Source organism: Nyctereutes procyonoides, unplaced genomic scaffold (assembly GCF_905146905.1).
Source record: "Nyctereutes procyonoides isolate TBG_1078 unplaced genomic scaffold, NYPRO_anot_genome, whole genome shotgun sequence".
Lineage (NCBI taxonomy): Eukaryota > Metazoa > Chordata > Mammalia > Carnivora > Canidae > Nyctereutes > Nyctereutes procyonoides.
The window spans coordinates 27407326-27421122 of NW_026575047.1; the positions used below are offsets into that span (position 1 = coordinate 27407326).

At 41.4% G+C, this 13797-nt stretch overlaps 1 pseudogene; it reads right to left on the minus strand.

The window, feature by feature from the left end:
* Window positions 1-268: 268 nt before the first annotated feature.
* On the minus strand, window positions 269-12482 carry LOC129510185 (hypoxanthine-guanine phosphoribosyltransferase-like; annotated as a pseudogene).
* Between the last annotated feature and the right edge of the window lie 1315 nt (window positions 12483-13797).

The following is a 13797-nucleotide window of genomic DNA, read 5'->3' on the forward strand; positions in this document are numbered from 1 at the left end:
TTAATTAAAAAAAAAGTTAGAACTTTTTTTTTTTTGTTAGAAAATGTTTGTTTTATTTTTTGTTAGAAATGCCTTGACAAGACTACTTGGTTTAGAGGCTGAGACCCCGGGGGTAATAGACAAGAGGGCAGGGAATGGCTCTCTTGCCAACCACCAGGGTTGTCCCATCTCAAACTGGATGTTGACAAACAATATTAATGGACACCCCCTCCATCCCCACTGCCCTAAGTCTAATGTATAATTTTCATTTCTCAAGCTGACCAGGAGTTCAACAGCCTCCCCTGGTGTTGCCACCCCAACCTCTGCTCTCAGTGATAGGAAAGGTGTGCAGCTCTCCTTGGTAGTTGAAATCAGAAGGGAAAAGGTGCTGGAAGTAGACATTGTCTCCTGTGTAATAAACAGAAAGAATACTCAAAAAGGATAAGACTGAGAAGAAATGGGGTAGCCAACCCAAGCCTTCACTTGGAACTGAATAAATCCTGCTTTGTGAATGACCCAATAATCAGTCCAGTTTTCTCAGAGTTGCCTTCCAGGAATTTCCCTGAATGGGTATAATAATAAGATCCACATTGGCCGTTGGAGGGAGAAAAGCCCTTTGGGGAGCCACTAAGTCTCAGATTAATCTTTGTTGCTCAGAATCTTCTGACTTTGTCTGGCTCATGGCCATGGAAATTGGTAGGTTCTCTGGGCGCAGCTTGGTTGGACCAGTGAGGTGGGAAGAAGAAAGCTCTGTTCTGTGGTGTCAGGTGTCCTTTCTGCTGTCAGCTTTCTCGAAGATGGGATGAATCATTGAGTCTGTGCTGTCAGATGGGTGATTGTAAAGATGCGTTACTTTTTCAGTGTCACCCATGACCATTACCGTGTCAAATACTTTCACAACAATAGTAACAAAGTAGACATTTCTGCAGTAACTTAATAAAGAATCATGACAGAGTTATGGAACATTTTGGCCACAGAGCAGTGATTTCACTCATTCACTTGACAAGTGAAGAGACAGTTCTTCTTTTATGAGTCATGGAGGGTGGATATTGAGTTGTAGGCAATAACCTAGGAGTCAAGGTTGTTCTCCCTGTATGTGTCTCCCTTTCTTCTCACAAAGCATAAGAATGGTAGAGATTGCTGACTGTTGCCTAGCATCCATTATTTCCTCCTCTTCTTAAATAGTAGTCCCGCACTCCCATTAGTAACTGGGAACATGGTTTCCCGACCACAGAATACATTCCCAGCTCGGTGTCTGGGTCTGACTACCCAGACTCCGAGACATGATTAATGCAATTGCTTGGTTGTCTTAGAGACAAAGCCACCTGTCCCAGATTTTCCACTACCCTCCCCTTCCCTTTGCTGAAAAAACACTGAAACTCTAGTAGCAGCCTTAGACCTACAGATGGAAGCCACTGGCAGAGGACAGCAAATCCCTTCCCCCATTCCCATCCATGTTCACCCTGAATCTCATTCCAGGATGCAAGATTCAATCTGCTTTATGATCAGCCCTGTGCATGTCATAGAAACTCAGAAAGTATTTGCTCCCGTCTCCATGATACCCTGCTTAATTCTTGACTCTTTGATTCTTTCCTTCTTCCAGACTTGGCTTTGCTGACTGCTTCAGTCTCACTATTAAATAATTGATTTATTGTTTATTCATTCAGCCACCGCTATTAGTCTATTGTTTTCTTGGTACCAGATGCTAGTAACAGAATATTGATAGAAACAGGCAAGAGCTATCTTCATGGAGCTTATAACCTACTCCTTGTTGATTGAAGGGCAGTGGCGGGGGAGCTCTTTGCTGCAGCTTGGGCCTGGAAGTCATTACTCTGCCCTACTTTGCAGTTGCCCACTGTGTTGACTGGGAAACCAGTTATTCAAGAGAGCCGAGCATGATATGGTTAGGATTGTCAAGAACCCAGATGTGCTCAGTGAGCAAAAAGCCCATTGCTGAATGGCAAGAAGTAGAGGATGAAAGCTTCCCCAAAGAGGCGAGGTACTGATTAGTTTTCCTTTAAAACGGTTTTTTTAGGGGTGCCTGGGTGGCTCAGTCAGTTAAGTGTCCAGCTCTTGATTTCTGCTCTGGTCATGATCTTGGCATCCTGGGATTGAGCCCCATGTTGGGCTCCATGCTCAGCAGGGAATCTGCTTGAGGATTCTCTCCCTCTCCCTCTGCTTCTACCCCCACTCATGCATGTGTGCTCTCTCTAAGATAAATACATAAATCTTAAAAAAAAAAAGTTTGGGGTCCCTGGGTGGCGCAGCGGTTTAGCGCCTGCCTTTGGCCCAGGGCGTGATCCTGGAGACCCGGGATCGAATCCCACGTCGGGCTCCCGGTGCATGGAGCCTGCTTCTCCCTCTGCCTGTGTCTCTGCTTCTCTCTCTATCTGTGTGACTATCATAAATAAATAAAAATTAAAAAAAAGTTTTACTAGCTAAGTTGTCTTTTCTTCAATATAAAGCAATACAGATAATAAAAAATAAAAAATAAAATAATTGATAATCTTACCACGCAGGAGTCACTACTCTTAACATCTGTGTATATATTACACAGTTTTCAAGTACATCACATTTTTCATATCAATCATACATGCACAACTAAGAACGTTTTTTCCCCCCACATTTTAAAATTTCTGAAATCCTGATAGGTCTTTGAATCAATGTGTTTAGAAAGTAGTATGTCATGGTTTAATTGGCAGTATCTTTCTTCTTAGTGATCAGTAAATTAACAGCCCATCTTACAACTGATGACATCTGAGATCTAATAAAATAGATACATGTTCAGAGAAATGCTATCACCCTACAGTGATCTGAATTTTTCAATTAATATGTTGCAAACATCACCTTAAGTCAGTAGAACTTTACATTGTCATTTTTAATTGGCAAAGAATATTCCACCATGTAATTGTACCATAATTTGCTTATCCATCCCCTGTTTCGCTACATTTATTTTATTTCCATTAAAAAGTAACCATAGTAGGGGCACCTGGGTGGCTCAGTCAGTTAAGCTTCCAACTCTTGATTTTGGCTCAGGTCATGGTCTCAGAGTTGTGAGATTGAGTCCCGTGTGGGATTCTGTGCTTAGCACAGAGTCTGCTTGAGACTCTCCATCTCCCTCTGCCCCTTCCCCACACTCATACACGCACTCTCTCCCATCCCCTCAGTAAATAAATAAATCTTTAAAAAAATGTAACCATAACAGGAGAGGCTACATGCAGTGGAAGGCTGTGGGTGTTTGAAGAGAGGGGCTATGTAGGAACTCTCCTTACTTTCACTTCAATTTTGCTGTGAACTTAAAACTGCTCTAAACAATGAAGTCTACTCAAGAGAAATTAAAAACAAAACAAAACATTATGAGCAATGCAAGTCAAAGCAAGTCACATGGCCAAGCTCAGATTCAAAGGATAGAGGAATAAGGTCCACCTCTTGGTCAGGGAAGCTGCAAATTCATGTTACAAAGGAATGTATATACAGAAATGGGAGGAATTTGTGGCTATTGTTTTTGACATTGAGCACACTTGAGGTGATTTTAACCAGGGCAGAGACATGTTCAGATTTAAAATATAGAAAGATTATCCTGATGACTTTGTAGAAAATAATTTGGAAAGTGGCTTCAGTGGCGGTAGAAAGACTGTCAAGAAGCTATGGCCATGCTCCTCCTGGGCCATCGAGGTCTGAAGGATGAGTGAATAAGGATTCAAGAGGGTGCGGTCAGGGTGGTAGAAAGTAAGGCAGTTATAAAAGATTCAGATGATTGAAATGTCAGAAATGATAGTGATGAAGATCAAGACAGCCTCAGGAAAGGAGCCGTTGTTACTGGCAACACAGAAGTTGATGTGTCCTTTCTGGAGCACTCCTTTGGGGGTGGTTGAAGAATTTATGAATTAAAGGGCCTCAAAATCTGCACGGGGGTGGAGGGATTCCCTCAGCTGCACATCCCTCTCAGTGGCTGACGCTCTTCAGGATGCTGGTGGAGGACAGGCTGAGCAGATGGAACCTGCCAGAGACAGAACCTGAAGAAAGCTGTGTCTCACATTTTAATTTTTTTATTATTATTTTTAAATATATTATTTATTTATTCATGAGGGATACAGAGAGAGAGAGAGAGAGAGGCAGAGACAGAGACAGAGGCAGAGGGAGAAGCAGGCTCCATGCATGGAGCCCGACGTGGGACTCGATTTCGGGACTACAGGATCATGCCCTGGGCTGAAGGCAGGCGCTGAACCGCTGAGCCACCCAGGGATCCCTAGAGAGCCTTTTTTTTTTTTTTTTTTTTTTGAGAGCCATTTTTAAATAAGAAATTCCCTTTTCTATCCTTGAACAGTGAGAAGAAAGGGAACCAAGGGTCAACGGCAACATGTGGGGGAGACTTGTGACCCTGCCTGTTTGCAAGCCTCTCTCACATGATGTTCTCTCTCCGTCTTCCTCAGCCCCAGTCTTGTAGCTTCCTTGGTGCTTGCTCTTGCCACCACCTCTCAGCACATGCTGTCTGCACCTGGTGCATTCTGTCTGGCAATAAAATTCAGCCATTGAATAAGGCTCTGGGCCAGAGGCTGGGCTTGAATCCTGCTGCATCTCTTATGAGTTGTGTGACTTCAGCCAATGTTCCCCAGGCCTTGGCTCCCTTAAGCGTAGAATAAAGGGTGCCTGGCTGGCCACATGGATTTAATAAATAGCTGTTTTATTATTGTTGTTATTTTATTTTTTTGGAGCTTGCCCTGCCTTGTGGAGTCCCCTTGAGGGAGAGAGTAAGAGGGAGAACAGAAGTGCCCCAGAGAGCAGCATGGAGCCTTCAATCACAGGCTCCATGCTGTGAAGATTTTCACCCATTGTCTGTAAACTTTTTGAGCTTTAGTTTTCTGGTCTGTAAAATAATAATGACTACTTTGATGGGTTGTAGTAAGGCAGAAATTAGTAAAAATTAGATTTATCTTAAAGTGACAGAAACCCTGTAATAACAGTGAGTTAAATCTGATAGTGTTTATGTCTCCCTCATGTAAAAGCCCAGAGGAGAGGGTCTGTGGCTGATGGGGGGCTTCTGCTCAGAGGGTCCTCAAAGACCTGACCTCCTCCCTCATCACTATGATGCATCTTCTTGGTTTCATGGTCTACGATGGCTCCGTGCAGGAAGAAAAATGGATGACAAAGAGCAAAAGAGTAAATCTGCATCATTTCTTCAATAAGTTTTCAGAAAACTGCCATGGGGCACTTCTGATAACACCCCATTGGCCAGAACTCGCTCATGTGGCTTCACCCAGTGGGAGAGTAGGCCAGAAAGTGAAGGTTTTACTCTGTTCAGCCATAAAAATGCTATTCCTTTAAAGGAAGGCAAGAGTGGGTATTGGAGAGAAGCTGGTTGGCTCTGGCCTATGTAGACAATTTACTCCTTAGCACATAGTAAGCCTGCAACAGATGTCTGTTATCATCATTCTTATTGTCCATCTATGTACACTTTGCTCATTTGAGGACTCAGGAGAAAGGCTCTCGCTCTATCATTCCTGGCACTGCCCTGTTCTGATCTCTGGAAGTCAGGAGCAATCTTGTGCTTGTAAGGATAGATGTATTTTTTAAGGTGCCCTCCAAAAGCTTTACCCATGTGTTTGAATTTATTGGAAGGAGATCAATAAAATTGTGTTATTTCTATAAATTGGGGCATATTGAAGTAGAGAAGCCCTCAGTCTTCATGGATTAAAATAGCGTTTAATCTTCAAATTGAATAGAAATGTCAGTTTACTTTAAAAAGTAGCTGATAGAAATATATTTTATCTGAATAAATTATGTACGAAAGAAAAAAAGTTGGTAGAATTTGATGGAAATCTTCATCAATGACAAAGTGTTTGAAAACGTCGATATTGACATGGGGTTTTCCTCTTGAGTTAATTTAACCCAAGTAAGACATTAAATTCATGCAATGTTATCAAATTGGCATGCATATGTATGTTATCAATCAGAAACTCGAATAGGATACTTCAAAGCCAGGAAGTTTTGTCTATGTCTGTTCTACTTGGCAGTGTAGAGGGTGAATTAAGTCACTGAGGACACAGAATTTAGGGAGGCATCACTCTCTGACCTGTGCAATTCCCTAGGTGTCACATTTGCCCCACCCAGTCCTGTCCCTGCCATTCAATGTGTAGCTTATCAATGGACAGTGTTTAAAAAAAAAATGTTGTTTTTTGTTGTTGTTGGTTTAAGAGGCATTGATTCTTCATTGAAAATTTCAAAATGTGTAAAGGTTTTTGGAATATACTGATTAGTATTTAAAGGAACCAAAAGAAGATTCACTGGAAATAGTCTGAATAAATGAGAATAAATGAGAAAATTCAGTTAATATCACTGAAATGCTACTAACATAATTAAAGAAAAAACATGATGTCAGATAAGAAAACTAACTGCTTCTTACTCTTTAAAGTGGTATAATAATTAACAGTGTTCAATCACTTCTTTTCATGAATTCATGACTATAAAAAATTAATAGGGCACTTCAATAAAATAATATATCTTCTCTTTAAATTTTTCTTACAGAAGTGTTTTGTTTTGTCATTAAAACTTTTCCATTAATAACTCAAACAATAATCTCTCCAAAGAGAACCGATAGCCTATCAAGCTCAGACTAAAGAGTTCAGGATGGCAGCCACTGGTATTAAAATTCTCAGAAAGTACATGCAAGAAGCTCTACTACACGGATGGCCACAGAACATGACCATTTGTAAATTTTACTGGTAATGACAATGGGACTACAGATGTTCCCAAACTCTGCCACCCAACTTGAGCTCTCATTTTCGGCTTGATATTTTGCTTTTCCAGTTTTGCTAAGGACACAAACGTGATTTAAATATTTGATGTAGGGGATCCCTGGGTAGCTCAGCGGTTTAGCGCCTGCCTTTGGCCCTGGGCATGATCCTGGAGTCCTGGGATCGAGTCCCACATCGGGCTCCCTGCATGGAGCCTGCTTCTCCCTCTGCCTGTATCTCTGCCTCTCTCTCTGTCTCTGTGTCTCTCATGAATAAATAAATAAAATCTTTAAAAAAATAAAAATAAAAAAATAAACCTTTGATGTATTAATTATGGTCAAAGACACATCTTACAACAAAGTAGCCTGGAATTTCATATCCAACACAATCTAGTCTATATCCAATAGTTTTGGGGAGCTTTTTTACCAGCAAATTTGCAGTGCTGACCATCTTCGGATAATACTGCTTGACTAAAGAAAAGCAAGATTTGCATTGTTTTGCCAATGTCAGTTGTATCTATAGCAACCAAGGCATTCTTTCCAGTTAAAGTTGCCAAATCATCTCCATAAATTTATTTTATGGCCCCAATTGAATGGTCATTGCAATAGCTTTTTGGTCTCATAAAATCTGCAGTCAGGAGGTGGATATATTACTATTTTTGTTCAGTGCTTTGTAATAATCCAGCAAGTCAGTAGGGAATTTATAGTCCCCCTGGGGCATGCAGATACTCCAACTGGGCTGCCATGTGATAGCCTCCTACCTTCACAGATTTTCAGGTGTAAGCCAATTTGTTCTGTCCATGATTAGTCCTTTAGGAATAAGAACCTTTTCTAAATCCTTGGTGTAATGATTAGATATTCAAAATAAATCTAGGTCATAACCTAGTTCAGCATCACCAATTGTGATGCAAGGCTGTGGGTTGCCATAATGGAATTAGATGAATAGGACCACACAAGATTTAAAAAAAAAATATTTTATTTATTTATGAAAGAGAGAGAGAGAGAGAGAGAGAGAGAGAGAGAGAGAGAGGAAGAGGAAGAAGCAGGCTCCATGCAGAGAGCCCGATGTGGGACTTGATCCCGGGATTCCAGGATCACACCCTGAGCTGAAGGCAGGCACTAAACCGCTGAGCCACCCAGGGATCCCACAAGATTGTTTTTAACTAGGCATTTGAAATTCTCATATTGTTAAGACAGGTTGGATGACCAGGTCACCTCATAGCAGTCCCTTTTAGTAGGAAGGGCACTGGACTTATATACAGGCTGGCCAATTTGCCTTGGTTTGCCCAAGACTATCCCAATGTTAGCACTGAGAGTCCCTCATCTGGGGAACCCTCTCGGCCCCAGGCAAATGGGACAATTGGGCATCCTAACTTGGAGTCAGAGTCCCACCTCTGTTATTAACTAGTTGTCTGACTTTGAACACACTGCTTCATTTCCTCATGGAATCTTTCCTCATGGGTATAATAGGGGGAGTGACACCTCTTATCAGTCCTCTTGTGAAGATCCTGGGTGAAAACAGTGCCTCATCCTTGGATTCTGGTATCAAGGCCCTGCTGGCTCCCAGGGACTCAGGGTGACAGTCTGCTGCTCAGTGAGATAGAGTCCTCTGTACCAATACAGTCCTAGCTGACTCGAATTTATAAGATGTTTGTGATTCAGTATTTGTAACCCAAGGACTCTTTTTCCAACTATTTACTAAAAGAAAATTCTGAGCCTTGGTAGTTTGAGATATTACCCTACGTGAGGCTCGACATCTGATTATGCTGATAAATATGTCTTGTGTTTGGTTATGGGGCTGTAGCATATTTTTGAGTTTTTAATGTATTCAGTGTCACATCAGGGGGATTTATAAGAAACACTACTGATGTTTAAATGCATTTGTAGAAAACCATTTTGAGTTTTTGAGTTATAACATGTACATCACCTGGTTTTCAAGAAAGTCAGGAGAAGTAAGGCTGGGTTGTTTTTTTTTTTAATAAATTAATTTTTATTGGTGTTCAATTTACCAACATACAGAATAACACCCAGTGCTCATCCCGTCAAATGTCCCCCTCAGTGCCCGTCACCCATTCACCCCCACCCCCCCGCCCTCCTCCCCCTCCACCACCCCTAGTTCATTTCCCAGAGTTAGGAGTCTTTATGTTCTGTGTCCCTTTCTGATATTTCCCACACATTTCTTCTCCCTTCCCTTATATTCCCTTTCACTATTATTCATATTCCCCAAATGAATGAGAACATACACTGTTTGTCCTTCTCCGATTGACTTACTTCACTCAGCATAATACCCTCCAGTGCCATCCACGTTGAAGCAAATGGTGGGTATTTGTCGTTTCTAATGGCTGAGTAATATTCCATTGTATACATAAACCACATCTTCTTTATCCATTCATCTTTCGATGGGCACCGAGGCTCCTTCCACAGTTTGGCTATTGTGGACATGGCTGCTAGAAACATCGGGGTGCAGGTGTCCCGGCATTTCATTGCATCTGAATCTTTGGGGTAAATCCCCAGCAGTGCAATTGCTGGGTCATAGGGCAGGTCTATTTTTAACTCTTTGAGGAACCTCCACACAGTTTTCCAGAGTGGCTGCACCAGTTCACATTCCCACCAACAGTGTAAGAGGGTTCCCTTTTCTCCGCATCCTCTCCAACATTTGTTGTTTCCTGCCTTGTTAATTTTCCCCATTCTCACTGGTGTGAGGTGGTATCTCATTGTGGTTTTGATTTGTATTTCCCTGATGGCAAGTGATGCGGAGCATTTTCTCATGTGCATGTTGGCCATGTCTATGTCTTCCTCTGTGAGATTTCTGTTCATGTCTTTGGCCCATTTCATGATTGGATTGTTTGTTTCTTTGCTGTTGAGTTTAATAAGTTCTTTATAGATCTTGGAAACTAGCCCTTTATCTGATATGTTATTTGCAAATATCTTCTCCCATTCTGTAGGTTGTCTTTTAGTTTTGTTGACTGTATCCTTTGCTGTGCAAAAGCTTCTTATCTTGATGAAGTCCCAATAGTTCATTTTTGCTTTTGTTTCTTTTGCTTTCGTGGATGTATCTTGCAAGAAGTTACTGTGGCCAAGTTCAAAAAGGGTGTTGCCTGTGTTCTCCTCTAGGATTTTGATGGAGTCTTGTCTCACATTTAGATCTTTCATCCATTTTGAGTTTATCTTTGTGTATGGTGCAAGAGAGTGGTCTAGTTTCATTCTTCTGCATGTGGATGTCCAATTTTCCCAGCACCATTTATTGAAGAGACTGTCTTTCTTCCAGTGGATCGTCTTTCCTCCTTTGTCGAATATTAGTTGACCATAAAGTTCAGGGTCCACTTCTGGGTTCTCTATTCTGTTCCATTGTCTATGTGTCTGTTTTTGTGCCAGTACCACACTGTCTTGATGACCACAGCTTTGTAGTACAACCTGAAATCTGGCATTGTGATGCCCCCAGATATGGTTTTCTTTTTTAAAATTCCCCTGGCTATTCGGGGTCTTTTCTGATTCCACACAAATCTTAAAATAATTTGTTCTAACTCTCTGAAGAAAGTCCATGGTATTTTGATAGGGATTGCATTAAACGTGTAAATTGCCCTGGGTAACATTGACATTTTCACAATATTAATTCTGCCAATCCAGGAGCATGGAATATTTTTCCATCTCTTTGTGTCTTCCTCAATTTCTTTCAGAAGTGTTCTATAGTTTTTGGGGTATAGATCCTTTACCTCTTTGGTTAGGTTTATTCCTAGGTACCTTATGCTTTTGGGTGCAATCTTAAATGGGATTGACTCCTTAATTTCTCTTTCTTCAGTCTCATTGTTAGTGTATAGAAATGCCATTGATTTCTGGGCATTGATTTTGTATCCTGCCACGCTACCAAATTGCTGTATGAGTTCTAGCAATCTTGGGGTGGAGGCTTTTGGGTTTTCTATGTAGAGTATCATGTCATCGGCGAAGAGGGAGAGTTTGACTTCTTCTTTGCCAATTTGAATGCCTTTAATGTCTTTTTGTTGTCTGATTGCTGAGGCTAGGACTTCCAGTACTATGTTGAATAGCAGTGGTGAGAGTGGACATCCCTGTCTTGTTCCTGATCTTAGGGGAAAGGCTCCCAGTGCTTCCCCATTGAGAATGATATTTGCTGTGGGCTTTTCGTAGATGGCTTTTAAGATGTTGAGGAATGTTCCCTCTATCCCTACACTCTGAAGAGTTTTGATCAGGAATGGATGCTGTATTTTGTCAAATGCTTTCTCTGCATCTAATGAGAGGATCATATGGTTCTTGGTTTTTCTCTTGCTGATATAATGAATCACATTGATTGTTTTACAAGTGTTGAACCAAGGGCTGGGTTTTAAATTGGAGAAAGGGATCTGGGCTTTTCCACTTTCATAATGTCATTTTCTGAGACATTAAAGGCATTGTCCTGGGAGCTTATTACTGGATCTACTGCAAATATTGGGGTTGATTTGAAGGGCAGGTAGTCAGGTTTTCTGTGTACTTTGTTTCTTAAATTTCCTTTCTTTGCTGAAGACTAATGGCTATTTTTCAGCCAAGGCCAGTGGATGAAAACCCAGAAAAAGGGATACCTGGTGGCTCAGCAGTTGAGCGTCTGCCTTTGGCCCCGGGCGTGATCTCGGGATCTGGGATGGAGTCCCATATGAGGCTCCTTGCATGGAGACTGCTTCTCCCTCAGCCTATGTCTCTGCCTCCCTATCTTGCTGTGTCTCTCATGAATAAATAAATAAATTTTTTTTTAAAAAAAGAAAACCCAGAAAAGAAGAGGATGAGTATTGGCTGAGTGTGTGACACAGTGGATACACTGTGGATACACACAACTTGGATATAAGAATATTCTGGAAAATTAAAAATGTCAAACAAAGACAAGCTCTTACCTAACTATTTCTTCAAATCCAAAAAGCTCATTCATTTCATCTCAGTCCCAGAGTAGAAAGTCCCACTTTTCTGAGCCTCAGTTTTTCCTTGTATAAAATGGGAGTAACTTACCTACCTCATGGAGGGGAGTAGGAGAAAATGTTGGGGAAAGCATAGAACAAAGGTGGATTATTGATGTGGTGGTGATGATGATGATGATGGTGATATGATTTTTCAATTATCATTTTAAAATTCAAGGCAAAAATATAATTTTTATAAATCTGGCTCTATTTAAAATGCCCATATAAAAATTGAATATGTAAAGGAAAGCTGTGGCAAATATTCAAGGTAAGTATAACAATACCCTGCAAATAACAGCCAGCATGTAAACTGAAATACAAGGATGGCCAGCAGGAGGAGATAGACAATCACATTGGTATAACAGCCCATTTTATGGGCTCAGAGTGGACCTGACAGGTGCATTATGTATGGGCTGTAGGGTATCCACATGCTTGTTCTGGCTCTTGTTCCATATGCTCTGGAAATTCAAGGGATTAAGTATTTAAACAATAACTCTGACTTGAGGAGGCTGATGTTTAAATGGAATGGTTATCTCAGGCCCCACATTTCAAGGCTTTTCCTTACTAATTCCAGCCCTGGGGCCCTCCTCACTGTCTGCTTTCTTCAGTCCCCTTCCAGAATTCCTTTGTGCTTTCATAGTGCCCAGTACTTCTCCTTTATTACACTCCTTGACTCTTCTCTCAATCCCATATCCAGCCTACAGAACATCCCATTAGCTTGACCTCCAAAATATATCTGGAACCTGACCACATCTCACCATCTTTCTCAAGCCCCTAATTACCTCAGGTTCTTGCAAACTCCTCTTTGACTGGTTTCCTGATTCTGCCTCCATTCAGTGAGTCTGATGCAGACAGACTGGTGCTTTTTTTTTTTTTTTTACAATAATTCATATATTTATTCTTAAGCAAATTATCAATAAAAAATTAATACTAAAATGCCTTTACATTGAGTTTGCTGTTCATAAAAATTTTGTGGGTTTTTGTTGTTGTTGCTGTTTGTTTGTTTCTAGTGTTTACATTGAAAAAAAATCCAACCATCCTCTTAGTTTACACATTTACAATAGTCGTGCTTCGCCAGGTCTAACCGCCGGTTAGAGAGAGGGCCGCACCACCCACATGCACAGATGGAAGGGGGGTGCTTTTGAAACACAACACAGACAGAGTCCCTCCTGAGGCTAAAGCTCTCTAAAGGCTCCTTGGCGCAGTAAAGCAAAAGCCAAAATGGACTGTAAGCCCCTCGGGGTTCTCTGCATCCCCCATTCCACGTCTGTGTGCCTCAGTTTTTCCTTTCTCTCCTGGGTTCATTTGCTCCCACAACACCGGCCTCCTCCCTGATTGCCATTCCCCATTTGGTGCCTTGCGCGGGCTACTCCCTCTGCCTAGAACGCTTGCTCAATATCTGCACAGTAAGTTCTCTTCCCTCCTCATGTCTTGGCTTAAATGTCTCTCTTTCTGGCAGTCTTCCTTGACCAGCCTCTATACGCTGTATTCCTCCTTGCATCTGCCTCTTCTCTGCACATTTCGTTAAATTACATGGTGCTTCCTATGTGCTGGAGACTATCTTAAGCACTTCCAAAATATCCTGCTTACGTCTCACAACATTCCTCTGATGCGGGCCTTATTATTATTTGCATTTTATAGATGAGGGAAGTGAGGTACAGAAAACTTATGTGGCTTGACCAAAGTTCTAGAGCTCATGTAGGGGGGAGCCAGGCTGTACACTGCCTGGGCTGCCTCCCCTTGCACACCGCACCATGTGACAGAGTGTTTATGTATATGCTTATTTACTTTCTGTCTGCCTTCACTAGAATGTAAGCTGTAAGGAGTGCAGGGACTTTTGCCAGTTTTATTCATTGCTGTATTCCTAGGAAAGGGCTAGCATATTTTAAGTAAGTATTTGTTGAGTGAATTAATAAACTTATCATAAGTAAAATACATAATGAAAAGCGCACAAGGTCCATAAAGGCAGGGCGCGCAATAGGTGTCCTCAGATGAAATGGTGAATAGGTTCCAGCTTCCTTATCAGTAAACGAGGTAAGTGGCCTTTCAGGTCCTTCCCGCTGGCAAGCTGGCATTGTCTTTCATTATGTTTTCTTTCATTTAATGTTCAGGAAGAGAATCACTGATGATTTAACACAGAGAAGTCAC